We start from the raw sequence: 15,315 nt of genomic DNA, 5'->3' as shown, positions 1-15,315 counted from the left end.
AGTTTGAGAGCATTTGGCTTAACAGACTGGTGCCCAGAAGAAGACAAAAGAGGAAGACTATTTTCAGCCAGAGCCAAGTTCCTTTGTACAAACTGGATGTTACCTGGATTTTGTTCCTTTGTACAAACTGGATTTAGGAATGTTTTAATTAATTATTTTATTGACTGATTTTAATGTGAATTTTAATGTGAATTTAATGTTTTTATTACTGTATTGTTTACTTGAAATGCTGTTAGCCGCCCTGAGCCTGCTTCGGCGGGGGAGGGCGGGATATAAATAAAATTTTACATTACATTACATTACATTACCTAGGCCATGATTTGACTCTCTATTGTCACCCTTTTAGATAAGTCCAATAGTCCTAAGTATCTCCCCACCCAAGTAATCTTTCCATTCTTCTCCCCAACTGTCACTTTGGAGCCTCCCCCTGGTCCGTTTCAACCTGAAAGTTCTTTCAGGTATCCAGGACAGTCCATTGGTCAGGAGCAAGCACCAATTAGGTGACACCAATGAACTACCCATTGGCTATCGTAGTAGTCCAGCCCTTATGGTCACTGCGAAACCTCCCCTTTTCGTGAGGTCATGCACCAGCTGACCACCTTCCTCCTCCCTCGTACCTCCCATCCCCTAAGGGCTCAAGAGAGTCCTTATAATCTGTGGACTAGCTACCCACAGGTGTGCTTCTATCAGTATCCCAACTTCCACTGCATAGATCCATCCCCGATTCCTGATCAGTTTCGGGTCCCTTCTCCCACTTCCTCGCTTGTCGCCATTGGAGCCTTCCTCGAAGACTACGATAGGTAAATATCACCCTGTCTGTCTGTCTATCTATCTATCTTTCTTTCTTTCCTAGGACTGTATGAATGATTTATAAATATTGTATCTTGTATGGAAGCCTATATTTTTCTTAATAAATTATAATTGTTTTTACTTAATTAGTCCCTAATATTTCGAGCATTACTTTTCTGGACGTGGTAATCCTGTATACACAGGTAACAGATCCTGAGTGAGCCAGGTGCCCACCTGACAATTCCCCAACCTCATTTTGAGGGCATTCTGGCTTACAAGAAGAGGTTTTGATTTTGTTGTAGGGAAATGAAGAATTCCAAGCTCTGTTTAGCTATACATGCTTTAGGTCAGATGCACCTATTTTGTTGTTCTATTGTTTGATTTACTAATTTTATTGTATTGTTTTAAATTTAAATGGTAGGTTTTTATTGTTGTTCAGTTTATGTTGTGATCCGTCCTGAGCCTGTTATGGGAAAGGGTGGAATATAAGCCAAATAAATGAATGGATGAATGAATGAATGAATGAATGAATGAATGAATGAATGAATGAATGAATGAATAAATTCTAAGCTTAAGGTGTATTCACAGGGGACACATTAGTTTTGCTGTGGTTCCTTATTAAATAGGCTATGCAGGTTTGGAGAATATTTCAAAAATCCTGCCAAACTCTTAAAACAGAGACCATTGCAAAAAAGATGGAGTTACAAGGACTGTGGATATGAATAGTTCTACTGCATCATCATAAAGGCTATGATTGGGTGATACCAGATGGCCGGTTTGGGTCGGCTTCAAGCCATCCCAAAGAGAGCCGACTGAAAATGGAGCACTCTGGAGCTTCTGGACGGCACTTAGAAAAGGGGTGGGCCATGGGCACCCAGGGAGCATCTGGAATGTTCTTGTGTCCCATCCATGGCTCCCTGGGCACTCTCCGGGCGCCTCCCGGCTTTTCAGACGAAAAAGGGCCACTTTGAAAGTGGTGCCTTTTTGAGCTGGCTCCCAGCAAGCCAGGAGTGGAACTGGGGTGGGACAGGAAACACAAATGTGTGCGCATTGATGCGCTTTTTTGGTCTGCCTGCCTCCCTTCCCCCGGGTGGGTTTAAAAGCCATCTGCTATCACCTTTTGTTTACTTATTATTTTAACTTCTTCCTTCCAGGAATTTACAGTACTATATGTCCTATTCTCAACACAACCCTCTGGAGCAGGTTAGGCTGAGAGAAACCCAAGGATATTCAATAAGCTTCATGGCAAAAGAGGATTTGAATCTATGCAAAACAATAATCTACACACAGACATTGATTGATTACAATCTCATATATATCCCAATATTGTAGGTTTGGAGCAGGGAAATGTACATGTCTTCCCAGCATTGCTTGACAAATCAGCATCTATTAAGTAGCATGCAGTGCAGACCATGATTGGCCTGATGCAGGGCACATTTGCAAGACCAAGCCAGTCTGATGCACATAATGGCTGTTGCAATTGGCACAGAATCAAGACAAGCAATCAGCAGAAACAAGCTTATTATGTGCTTTTACACTTTAACAAAGAAAACTGAGTCATGTCAAATCAGGTTGCAAAGCAGCCTTAAACAAGTGAGGGTGGTTATTTACACTTTTAATTCCCTTACAGGATAGGGCTGCCAGGTCTGACTCAAGAAATATTTGGGGGTGAAGCCAGAAGCAAGGGTGTGACAAGCACAAGCACAATTGAATTCTGAAGGAAGTTCTGGCAATGACATTTAAAGGGACCACACACTTTTTAAATGCCTTCCCTCCATTTGGAATAATGAAGGATATGGGCACTTTCTTTTGGGGCTCATCAAATTGGACCCCCTGGTCCAATCTTTTTGGAATTTAGGGGGTGTTTTGAGGAGGTGCACTGGATGCTGTGCTGAAAATTTGGTGCATCTATCTAAAACACCAGCAACCACCTCTGAGCCCCAGGAACCCAAAGATAAATTTTCCATTATGTCCTATGGGAATCAGTCTCTATAGGGTATAATGGAGTGCTCAGCAGATATTTCCCTCCCTCCCGTTTTCTGATAACACTGAAGTGGACAGAGGGCCTCCAAACCAGGGGATCCCCTGCCCCCAACTGGGATCACTAGGAATCCCCTGGTTGGGAGGATTACTAGGGATATGGAATGACATAGTACAGCCCAATCTCACCTGATATTGGTAGCTAAACAAGGTCAGTATTTGGGGGAGGGGGGGAGATCACCAAAAAGGAATTTGCAGAGGAAGGCACTAGCAAATCACTTTTGCTTAATCACTTGTCTTGAAAATCCTAAGGGGTTACCATAAATTGACTAAAACACACACACAGGATCACTGCTTTAATCCCCATGGAAGTGTCTGACAGCAATCCTCTCTGTGTCCTCTGGAGTGTAACACCATTTCTGAAAAAGCACTGAACTCCATGCACAATACCCATGTCATTTGTTGATGTAAGTAATTACACAAGTTGCTTTCAGTTTTCAGCTCAGATGTCCTGTCAGGCCTAACAAGCAACATATATAAGGAAAGGAGCAAAGTGTTCAGAGGCAAACTCCTCTTCTCCCTTGGTTAAATGGCCACAGGGATCAGGTACAGCTGAAAAAGACTGAAAGGATTAGGGCCTGAAGTGATGCCAGGTAGTGGAGGAGAGGGGAGCATGAGTTCAAGGCTAGGCTCCAACCAGGTGAAAAAGGAAGGAGGCACCCTCATTGACTACCGAAAAGGTCTATGTTGAGAATCAAGGGACCTGCATGTTCAAAAGTCATATGGGATCAAGGAGCTGAAGAATGGACAGAAAATGAGCAACATTGAGTGAAAGAGAATAGCTAACTTTAAGCCAGTTGCCAAAGAAAACTGGGCCCATTTTCCTACCTTTGTGGCCATGTTTTCCATATATTCATATTATGTACTGGGCATTTTTCTAGTTGAAGAATTTATGTGAAAGAGGAACTAAAGATGTGTCTTTACAGGAACTCCCTCTGCTCCCACTTTGACATTTTAGGACTAATCTGAATATGCAGGAAACACTATCTGAAAAAGCAATATGGAATTTGAACTTTCACAATGGCATTGGCTCTGCCAGCAATGCATATGGTGCCCTAAAAATCAGCATATATTTTCCCAAATCTTCACTTTGAATATGACACATCAGACATCTGTGTTGACATCTATACAGATTGTGTTAAGTGTAGTAGTGCTCTTGCAGTGCACACATAAACACATGAAGTTGCCTTATCAATATAATCAGATAGTTAGTCTATCAAAGTCAATATTGTCTGAGTAGCAGCAGCTCTTCACAGTCTCAGGTATAGGGCTTTTTACATCACCTACTACCTGATTATTTATTTATTTATTTATTTAAAAAGACTGGAGATGCCGGGGATTGAACTTGGCACTTTCTGCATGCAAAGCAAATGTTCTGTCACTGAACCACAGCCCTTCCCCAAATGTCATAGACAGATATTATAGTTACTAATTGATCCTAAGAGCGGTAACAAGAATGCTATTGTACTGTTACTCAAAATTCCTTAAGTTCACACTGTACAAGAGTTGATGGAATTCTACCTTGTTTACTCTGGAGCTTGATATGGTCTCTAAACTGAACATCAAAGCACTTTGCTAGACAGCTTGGATTAGATTTGGGGCTTTTTTCTGGGAAGTGTTCAGAAAACTGTAACCATAAACTAGACAGCTTGGATTTTGTCCCTTACTCCCTTTTGACTTCATTGGGACTACTTCTTTCAACTGAAGTAGTCCCTTATAAACAAATTGCAGTTTGCTGGGGAGCACTTTTTGGCTTTCACACTCAGCTGCTATCGAAGTGCCAAGAGGCATTAACAGCAGCGACTAGCTAATAGCAAAGGAGAACAGAAACATGCATTTCACACTCTTCTTTTTTCACTTTCAATTTTATCGTTATAACCCTCCTACAACCTGGTCAACGGGGCAAGTAGTTATAGAGCCTAATCACATCTGCTGTCACTGGGTGATAACTTTGTTCACAAGTATTTTTGTTTCCTAAGGGAAGTAAATTGGTATATTGATTTCCTTTCCCTCCTGTAACTTAACACCATTATCCCATTACTGTACCATTGTAAATACTGTTACTAGAGTTTAGGAAGAGTGATCTTTGTCAGAACTAGTGTGGTATCATTACTAGAGTTCAGGGACCAGGGAGACCTCAGCCTCTACTCTGCACTCAATTGGAGTATTGTTGAAAGGCAACTGAGGCAGCTGCTTTGCTGAATCTATGAGTGTAGTCAGAGCCTGCAAGGGAAATTTTGTGGAATTCTTTATTTGTTTTATAGTCTATTTATAGTCTGCTTTTCTTGCTGAACCTCAAGGCAGATGACAAAATATCTAAAAATGTTGTTGTTGTTGTTGTTTTAAAAAAAGGATGCAATACAAGCTGTACAAACCATACAATAAAGACAATGTATATGCTACCGTGATAGAAGAAAGATGAAATATGGACAATGAGCCATGAGATTCACTGTGTCATATTGGGCCAGTCATTCTACCTCACGGTGTTATTGTGAGGATTAAAATAGGGTAATCATGTCTTTCCCACCTCAAGTTCCTTGGAGGAGTCCATTGGGGAAGACAAACAGTGTTTTGTTTTGTTTTGTTTAAAAATGTGCACTTAATAGACTTTATCTGGGAGTACTCTTCCTGCCATCTTTTTACTGGCACTAAAGCTATAAGTTTTCATGCACAAATGACAAGCACATCTAATAATGTGATGTTTCACTTATACAGGAAGGACTTGAGGCCACTTTTTGTGCAATAAAAGCAGCAAAACTGCAGTGTTTATTATCCTCTCATATGGCTGCCAACTCTGACTTGGAAAAATTCTGGAGATTTTAGGGTGATCCCTGAGGATGGTGCACTTGGGGAGAATCAGGAGCTTATCATGAATGTGATGCCATGCAGTTCATTCTTCAAAGCTACCATTTCCTCCCTAGGAACTCATCTCTGTACTCTGTACTGGAGATCAGTTGTCCTTCTGGAGGATTGTAGGCCCCAGCTGGAGGTGGACAATCCTACCAGTAACATTATTTCCCCACACAAAGGTAGATGATATAGTTTCAGTTAATATGCAACCAGATGTGAATGCACCTTCCTTGGATCAATGAGAGATATTTATTTTATTTTATTTATTTTATTAGATTACATTTGTATCCCACCCTCCCCACCGAAGTGGGCTCAGGGTGGCTGAAACATACCTGATGCTGTTCTGCATAGTGTTCTCTTACAATTTTTTTTTTTTCCAAAAGCAGCAGGGGAGAGAAAAAATGGCTAGCAGCAACTACCTCCATCTAGTGGCTGTATTACATAAAACAAATGCTGCATACAGAATTCTAGGTGCAGATAATGCAGCAATATTTTCGTATGTCATGATTTAGGTATCTGAATGGGGCAAATCTAGAAGTAGCACACTTTTGGAGAAAATAAGCATCAGTAGCTGAACTCTCAGATCACATTTGCAATAACAATAAAGCAAATGAAATGACTGAAGCCATCTCTACAAGTAATCTTTCTAGAACATAACTGGAAGGTTATGAAGCAAGAATTTAGAACATGTAGTATGATACTTTATTATTTATTGTATCAATGTGACAGGAGTTGTATAATGCATGTACTGCTCTTTCTTCCATGTGGACCCTACTGTTTCTGCACATTCAGGGTTTTTTGCATCTGCCATGTGGGTTGCCTTCAGATGCCACTCACCTAGGGATGTGCAAAGAGGCCTGTTCAACATTTCTTTTGGTTGATTCAGGTGGGTAGCCGTGTTGGATGAAGTTTGAGTCCATAGGCACATTTAAGACCAACATAGTAAAAGCTTTCAGATGCACCTGAAAGCTTTGACCCAGAATTAAACTTTGTTGGTCTTAAGCATGTCAGTGGACTCAAACTTTCTCCTATTTCTTTTGGTTGCCTTTTTGAGTATGCTGATTTTTGTTGCCTCTTCCCAATTTGTTTGTTTCTTTTTATATTTAACAAATAATTTTTAAATAACCCTTTTCTTTACTTATCAAGAGCAATGTAAAATAAAACAAATTCAGTAACAATAATCAGGGTTGCCAGACTCCAGGTAAGACAAAGGTACACCGTGTAAAACTGTCACAAAACAACCACCATGTACCCCATGCCAATACAGCTGCACACTATGCATCATACCCTGATAAGGTACCTTCCCTCTATAAACCCTCCCCTCCTAGGCTATGCTTCCATACCACCAGGAATTTCCCAATCCAGAGCTGGCAATCCTAAACAATACTGAACCTCTTTTATGTTTTCTACATTGTTCTCCCAGTTTCTTAAAAAAAGGGGAGAAATCCTGTTCTGGACTGTTCCTCTGCTGTTAGAAGATGTGAGCTTGGTGTTTGTGACACTTTAAAAATTGAGTGCTATTGAAGCAGATAATTAACAATTCTTTAAAAGTGCTCTATCTACATGAGTTTATAAGTTCTTAATTTTCCACACTGTGGTAAAAGGTTAGTTTTAAAGACCATATGAAAGTATACTTGGCCAGCATTTCATCCCACCACTTGTAGTGTGAGGAAACATTATAAAGGGAAGACAGCATTCCAAGTAATCATCTAGGGTACTTTCACACTGCTAACTCATCCCCTGGTTTTTTTCCCTCCATGGCTGCTTTTATTGAATGAACATATGAACATATGAAGCTGCCTTATACTGAATCAGACCCTTGGTCCATCAAAGTCAGTATTGTCTTCTCAGACTGGCAGCGGCTCTCCAGGGTCTCAAGCTGAGGTTTTTCACACCTATTTGCCTAGGCCCTTTTTAGTTGGAGATGCCGGGGATTGAACCTGGGACCTTCTGCTTCCCAAGCAGATGCTCTACCACTGAGCCACCGCTCACTCATTCCCTGAAGCCAGATGAGAATGGAGAATTAATATCTTGTTATAAACACATTTTATTGCATGTTGTGCAATGATACAAAATCAAACTTATTATGCCAGTGCTGTGGTTGCAATGCAAGTTAGTCTTTTCATACAAGTAGGCCTGTCACACTTAGGCTGAATTGAATGTATGGGTCAAGTTTGTTATAACTAACTTAATCCCCATTAATTTCAGTGTGACAAAGCAATTCTGTAGGGTAGATTAGTAAAGGACTGGTGTAAAGGCAACCAACAAATTTCATTCCTTGACAGAAATCGGCCCCTTCCCAGCCGCTCTGGCAACGCCAGTCATAGGCTGGGGGCCGCGCTTTGCCCTCCCGGAAGGAGGGAGGCTGACGTTGGCTTCCCGGCCATCCGGGAGTTCGAGGAGTGGGCGTGGATTCGAGGCTATAAAGCCCGAGCTCCCGCCCGTGTTGCACAGTTCTCTCGTGGCTCTCGGTAGGGAGAGCCACGTCTTCCAGCGTCGTTTGGGCCAAGGCTTGTGTGCGTGAGCTGCAAGCCGGCGCGGCGCAGGCCCCTTCTTAACGTTACCTTGTTGGGGCTGCGAGGAGCAGTTCGGAACGGTGCTGAACGGCTATTAATTAGCCGCGTCTTCTGGCGTCGCCTGGGCCGAGGCTTCTGCGCGCGAGCAGCAAGCCGATGCGGCGCGGGCCCCTTCTCAACGTAGCCTGGTCGGGGCTGCAAGGAGCAGTTCGGGGCGGCTCGGGGCGGTGCTGAATAGCTTTTAAGTAGCACATGAGTGGCGAATTAGTTTTGTTCGGGAATGAGGGCAGCCTGAGCGGGGGTGCACGCAGTGAGGCCGGGTGGCCCCCCACCCCCCCTTTCCTTCCCTTTCCGGCAGCTGCGCTAGAGGGGTGGCCTGAGGAGTGTGGGCAGCATGTGAGTTGTGGGTAGCCCCCCCCTCCGCTTGCAGCCTCGGAAAGAGGCGATGGCCCCGTTACAGGGCATCTGCTTGGTAAGCTGAAGGCCTTAGGTTCAGCTCCTGACATCTTCAGTCAAAAAGGGTCCAGATGGATAGGCTTTAAAACTTCAGCTTGAGTCCATGGTAGCTGCCGCCAGTCAGTGTGGACAGTGCTGACCTTGGTGTACCTGGGGGCCTGATTCAGTATAAGGCAGCTTCATATTTTTATATGTTTAAAGTCTCCTTTGGAGCCAGTTTGGTGTAGTGGTTAAGGTGCGGACTATTATTGTTTCACCTGAATGGCCCAGGCTAGCTGATCTTGCAGTTCATGGAAGCTAAGCAGGGTCTGCTCAGGTTAATACTTGGATGGGAGACCACTGAGGAATACCAGAGCTGTTATGCAGAGGCAGGCAATTAGGGTTGCCAGCCTCCAGGTAGGGCCTGGAGACCTCCCACTTTGGGAGAGCCGGGTTTGATTCCCTACTCCTCCACTTGCACCTCCTTGCATGGCCTTGGGTCAGCCATAGCTCTGGTAAGAGTTGGCCTTGATCGGGCAGCTGCCATGGGAGCCCTCTCCAGCCCCACCCACCTCACAGGGTGCCTGTTGTGGAGGAGGGAGGTAAAGGAGATTGTGAGCCGCTCTGAGTCTCTTCGGAATGGAGGGCGGATATAAATCCAATATCTTCATCCTTTTGAAAGGGTAGCTTCAGTGTGAGCTCTCCCAGCCCACCCACGTTGCAGGGTGTCTGTTGTGGGGGGAGAGGATGGAGAGGTTTGTGAGCCATTCTGAGCCTCTGATTTAGAGAAAAGGGTGGGGTATAAATTGGTTGTTGTCTTCAACCAGAAGGACGGCAAAGCTAAGTCAGTGGGCCAGTGCACATCTGCTGGCTTCGCCTCCCAAAAAGCTTCATTGGGTCATATGTTGCTTTACTGCTCCCCCCCTTTTTTTTCCCCCTACAGGTAAAGGGGGACTTATAATTTTCTTATCGGTAGCATTGGGTGTGTACTCACAACTTGCTACCTCGAGCTCAAAACCCTGTTGGCTTCACTGGGGCCAGTAGGTTCAAGCGTGGTGCAGATCGTAACTACCTGACTGGAGGTGGGCCCAGCAACCCAGTTTCCCGGGCGGCTGGGCACAGAAGCTCAGTTTTGGCGGGCCTTTAAGGGCTAGAGGGAGAATTAGGGAGGCAGAGGGGTGCAGCAGATGTTCCCTTGTGAAGGGTGCTGCATGGTAACTGGACGGGCATCTCAGTTGACCTTGAAAGGGAGGTTCCGGCTCGTCTTCCTGGTGCAGGGCCGAGCCTGGGATGCGGACATGCGGTAAGAATGGTGATAACGGGGGGGCCTTCATTGGCCGGGGTCGTGCTGGTGCATTGCCTCAAGGACAGAGTGGTTAGTCCGCCACACAGTTCCTCCCCTGACTGTGGTTAAGGCATCGCAGCATGGCGCCCTGCTTCTCAAGCAGCGCCGGGTGAGCTGTCATTGCGGGGGCAACATTAGTGGTTACAGCAGCGAGATTTGCCGGTTTATCTGTGGGGCGCATGGAGTTACTTTTTGAGCCCTTACGGGGCCGTTCCCTTACACGGTTTACCATATGGTGATCCGGCGTGGCCTTTGGGGGGACCAATTTTTGTGGCTACCGGGGATACGATTTGGTGGGCGAATACGTGTCGGGTTTCGACCCTCTCTGGAGAAGTGGATTGAAGGTCAAAGGTGGACCTAGTTGACAAGGAGAATGAGAGGATGAGACGGGGAAAAGTGATAGGACGTGGTCCAATTGGTTGCCTAGTTTCCTGATCTAGGTTGGTGTAATAGCTAGGGTACAGCCTTTACGGCCTGCAGCCCTGTTTGAGGCATATGCACTGTTTATATCTTGACTTCCTAGGAGCGACGTGGTCGCAATACGACGGGCCCTTTAGGGGTGATCAACCCATGGCTTCCTTGGGGCCCGATTAAGTACCAGCTCTGGCTGTAGTCGAGGCCCCAGGTAAAGCCCAATTCAGGTGATAGGGCTGATGGCAGCCGCATGGTGCATAAACTACAGATTGCGTGGGTGCCACGGAGCGACAGTCCAGGTGGGTCAGCCCCGGCTGCTATGCAGGGATTTACGATTAAGGGCGTGTGTTCTTGGAAGGCGTAGAAATTTAAATGTGAGCTCCCTCTAAGGGAGTGGCATACGCTCCTCAGCACGTGGAAAATCCAAACAAGGGCCGAGTCAGGACACCTCGGGGGTGTACGTAACCTGTAACCGATTGGAAAAGGGGAACCAGCCTAAGGAGGCTGAGGGTTGTAGTGCAATTCCCCCCCCCCCCCCGATTTGGGTTAGGGGCTATTTGATGACGGTTTTACCCTTGGGTCTAGGATCGTGTATCTGGGACTTTGGGTCCCTTGTATGCCTCCTAACCTTTGTTCGGTAAGGGGGGATTGAGCACGCGGTTAGGGCTAAAATAACTGAGCGTGCTGAGGGCAGGGTCCTCCGCCAGTACCCATGTTAGGGGCATCCCCCGCGGGGTGGATATAATGAAGTGTCGGGGGAATAGCGCCAGATACACCATTTGGCTCACCCCAGGGGTGGAGCAGTGGATGATACCATTTTGGAGGTCCCTGTTCGGTCAGGTACACCTTGTTGGCCAATCGGTCATAGTGGTTCTGGGTTTCGTGGTGGGCTGCAATGACAAAGGGGGACAATTGAGTCAGTGTTTCGCCTTTTGCCTGCACACCCGGAAGAGTTTGATCTTCCAGGTCTTGCGTTTGAAGGAAGTATTACATGGAGGACCTGTGCGGGGGCTTCCGGCACATGGGTCTACGAACAGACAGAGTGCGAGCAAAGCTGTGGCTCCTAGGGGGGGGCCTTCTTGCAGCACCTATGTGACGCCATGGGGCCGCTGAGGTTCCCTCAGCTAGAGTACGAAGGATGGATCTAGAGGTATTGGGGGAATTTGTGGAATCCTTCAATGCTATCTCCTCTTGGAGGAATGACTTAAGTTGGAAGCTGAGCCCCGGATATTTTTGGAAGGGGGCGGTTTGGCTTTTGGGTGAGCAGCATGGCCTTCCATTTAGTCCACTTTTGGTGTTTATAGCATGCCCACGGTGCATGTTATCAACTACTGGTAATCCAGGTCAACTGGGGTGACGGACTTGGTGTAGTCATTTATTTCGTGACACCTCCGTTTGTTGCTTGCAAGGCACGTTCTGGGGGCATGCAGTTGGGCAGTGGACACTCTTTCTCTTCAAGATTTAGCGTCTGGCCTGCTTGCTCTGGTTGCTGACTGCACCCAGCGCGAATGCCACCGCTGCCAGCGCGAATGCCTCCGGAACTTTTGGCAGTTCAGGAGGTGGAAACCGACTAGTATGGGCACCAAGTTGCAAAAAGCAAAGTACAGGGCAGAGTTGCAGTTCTGGGTTGGTAGGAGGGCTGCAAGGCTCCGGGACACCTGGCTGACCTCAGCGGTATGCATTGTCCAATTTTGCATCTATCAGAAGAACTGGTAGGTGCGGCCGACTGTACAGGGGTTAAAACCGGTGCTGCAGTAGAGGGGCTCGGCACTAAGACTGATTAAGGTGTAGGGGCGGAGTGGTGCCCAATCACGGCTTGGAGCAGTATTTACTGCTCAGGGGGGAAGATGTTGCCCGTTGTGCCATTACAACGATGTCCCCCCCATTCTGAAATATCAATTTTGGGCAGTGTCAGGAAGGCACTGGCGGAGCAGGGAGTGGGGGTGTGTTAAATTCGAGCAAATTCATTTTGAATCAGAGCCGCATTTCCGGCGACACCATTGGGGACACACACACACACACCGCCAAACGTCGAACTAGACGCTGGCGGTCAGCAGCCTATGGATTGTTTGCACATTGGTCTTTCATTGATTGCGTGGGGGCAATCTTGCAGTGGACGGCCCACGGGCATGATTTTGTCTAGTTTTGACTGTTTTTTTCTGTTTTTCAGGTGCTGAGGCTCGTGTGAGAGAGGGCGATCCTCATCTGCGGGCACAGCATGGTTTTGTGCGGCCCAACGGGCCAGGAGATGCCAGTAGGCATGCAGCCAGGTCCCAGCGAGTAGTCGATGGTTGAGTGGCTGGATCGCCATGGCATACGCAGGCCGGGGATCAAGACTCAGTTGTTTCATGGGAGGAGGTTGCCTCCTTAGCACGTCCGGGTCCTCCGTATGGGGGGTAATGACCTGGGTGGCCACAGGTTTTTTAGGGGAGCACCTATGGCCTAGCACCAGGGGTGCGAGTGGTCTGTATGAACCGCAGATGGGCTACACGGCCCAGTGCAAGGAATGCAGATCACGGAAGAGCCTCATCTGGGCGGATCTTTCCATGGGGGATCGATGCTAGACCACGTGGAGAATGGCTTGGGGCCTGGCCGCTCAGCTACAACCCGAACACGGAGGGCTTGTGCTGGGGGCAGGGTTGCTCGCCCTCAGGGCAAGGTGGGGTCAGGGGGTGACGCCATGGCTTGTCCTTCTAGGCCTCATCCATGACAGTTATAAGTTTGATACGTTCTTTCAATAAAGTGGAAAAGGGTGTTGGACATATTTCTCCCCATGGGTCGAGAACGCTGACCTGATTGGTCGGAGGGGGTTTCTTTTCGGTCATCTGAACTGGGTACCCGGGCCTTTGTTGCACAAGCTATGGCTGGGGTTGCGGTTGGCTCTGGGCTGTCCGTTGGGGCGCTAATGCCTAAGCAGAGGCTTGACATTGGCGGTGGCAGGATGAGGTATTGGCTACAGCCTTTTCAGGGGAGCACCTATGGCTCTGCACCAGTGGGTGCAGGTGGTCTGTATGAATGGTAGATGGGCTTCACGGCTCAATGCTGGGAGTGCAGATCACGACAAAGCCTCACCTGGGCGGATCTTTCCTGAGTGATTGATGCTGACAGAGGTGGAGGTGGAGTTTGGGCCTGGCCGCTCAGCACTGGTCAGATGGTAGTGGCTGTGTGCTGGGGGCAGGGTGGCTCGCCCTTCTAGGACAAGGCGGGGTCCTGTGTTTTGACCCCAGGGCTTGTTCTCGTAGGCCTATACCTCTTGCCATTCTTATCGTTCAAGTTATGTTTAAATAAAGCGGCCCGGGTTTTTATCCAACACACTGTGTCAGTCTCTTCATTCCGACTGGGGGGGCAAAACTCATCCTTGTTTACCCACCATCCAATTCCCTTCTCAAGCCACTTGCCCTCAATCATTGTACCATAGTGGTTCATCTAGATCAGGGATGTCAAAAGTCCAACCCAAAGGCCAGAACCGACCCACCCAGGGCTTTAATCAGGCCTACCATGCTCTTTTCTCCCCCCTCTCCTGGAAGAGCCTGGAAGAAAATTAACTTCAGCACCCTTTGAAGTGTCAAGGCTGCTGAAGTTTCCTGCTCTTTCTGCCTTGTCTGGCTGCAGCAGGAAACAAAGTTTCAAAGAAAATGCAGAGTGGATTTTCCATTAAGGTCTCTGTGCTCCGATAGATAGGGCCCAGAGAACTTAATGGAAAATCCATTCTACATTTTCCTTGCAACTTTGTCTGCGCTGTTTTAGTTTAGATTATAGCTAGTTGAAGGTCATGCTTCCTGGAGTTGTGTCCTTGCAAATAAAGAGTTGATGATTTGAGTCAGCTTGTCTCTGCTCAGTGGACCTGAGAACTGGTGCCTTGTGAATATTCTATTACACTGGAGAGCCATTGCCAATCTGGGTAGACCCCAGGGGGTGAGAAGCTTGCAATGCCATTTCATTGTTTTCCCAGGCTCAGAACATTTTATAATTTTAGTTTCTGCTATGATCCTTGTGCTTTTTCTTGGTGTTTTATTTTAAAAATTGCATTGCCAAATCCCACTGTTCCCCCATCTTTCCATTTTAAACAAAATATTGCAAGAGTTTTAAGCATGTTTGTATTTTAAGTTAAAACATAATATCTTTAATTGTGTTTGTCTGTGTCCTTTATAAAGTTTATATCTCTGCTACTTCAGATTACATTTTATGACATACATGGCCTGGCCCCATGAAGTCCTATTTGTGTCCGATCTGGCCCTCCTAACAAATGAATTCGACACCCCTGATCTAAATCATTCCATGTCATTTGATAGATTCCCAATCCAGATGATCTTGCAAAAATATAAAACAGCCTCCAGAATACATTGACTAAATTAAAACAAAAATCTCTCAAAATCTTCTTGCTGTATACCTTGCTACTTTCATTGCTTGGAAGAAAATTAACTTCAGCTCTTCCTCTGCAAGTCTGAAATTTCACTAACGATTGTTCCTGTCATAACATTTGCACATAAAAACACATAATAGTAACACCAGTAAAAATAACAAGACAGCAGCATGGTCATAGCCAGGGAAAACTTGTAAATAAATTTTTGTTTTCATTTTACAGAGTAGCATACATAAGGTATTAAGAGGAGGAGGAATCTATGCATTTCTGCTTTTGGATTTCCTCAGATCATGGTACAAAGCCACATACACCCTTTAAAGACACATGGGTCTTAGAATGTACATCAGTACCTTAGGAATTATGTGTCAGTGTCAGCTGCTCCAACTACATTTCTGCACAACAAGAATTCCAAGATCAATCATATCCTATTAGCCCCAGAACTGTACCCAGTTGGGTTTAAAGATATCGTTTTTACCTAACTGGTTTATTCCAACCTGTTACTTATCTAATAAATCAGTTACAAGAAACTCATTCTTGGTAGGCCCTCTTCTGACCCATCAAGC

This window comes from Heteronotia binoei, chromosome 2 (genome assembly GCF_032191835.1).
Source record: "Heteronotia binoei isolate CCM8104 ecotype False Entrance Well chromosome 2, APGP_CSIRO_Hbin_v1, whole genome shotgun sequence".
NCBI classification, from domain to species: domain Eukaryota; kingdom Metazoa; phylum Chordata; class Lepidosauria; order Squamata; family Gekkonidae; genus Heteronotia; species Heteronotia binoei.
Note: the sequence above shows the minus strand (reverse complement) of the source record.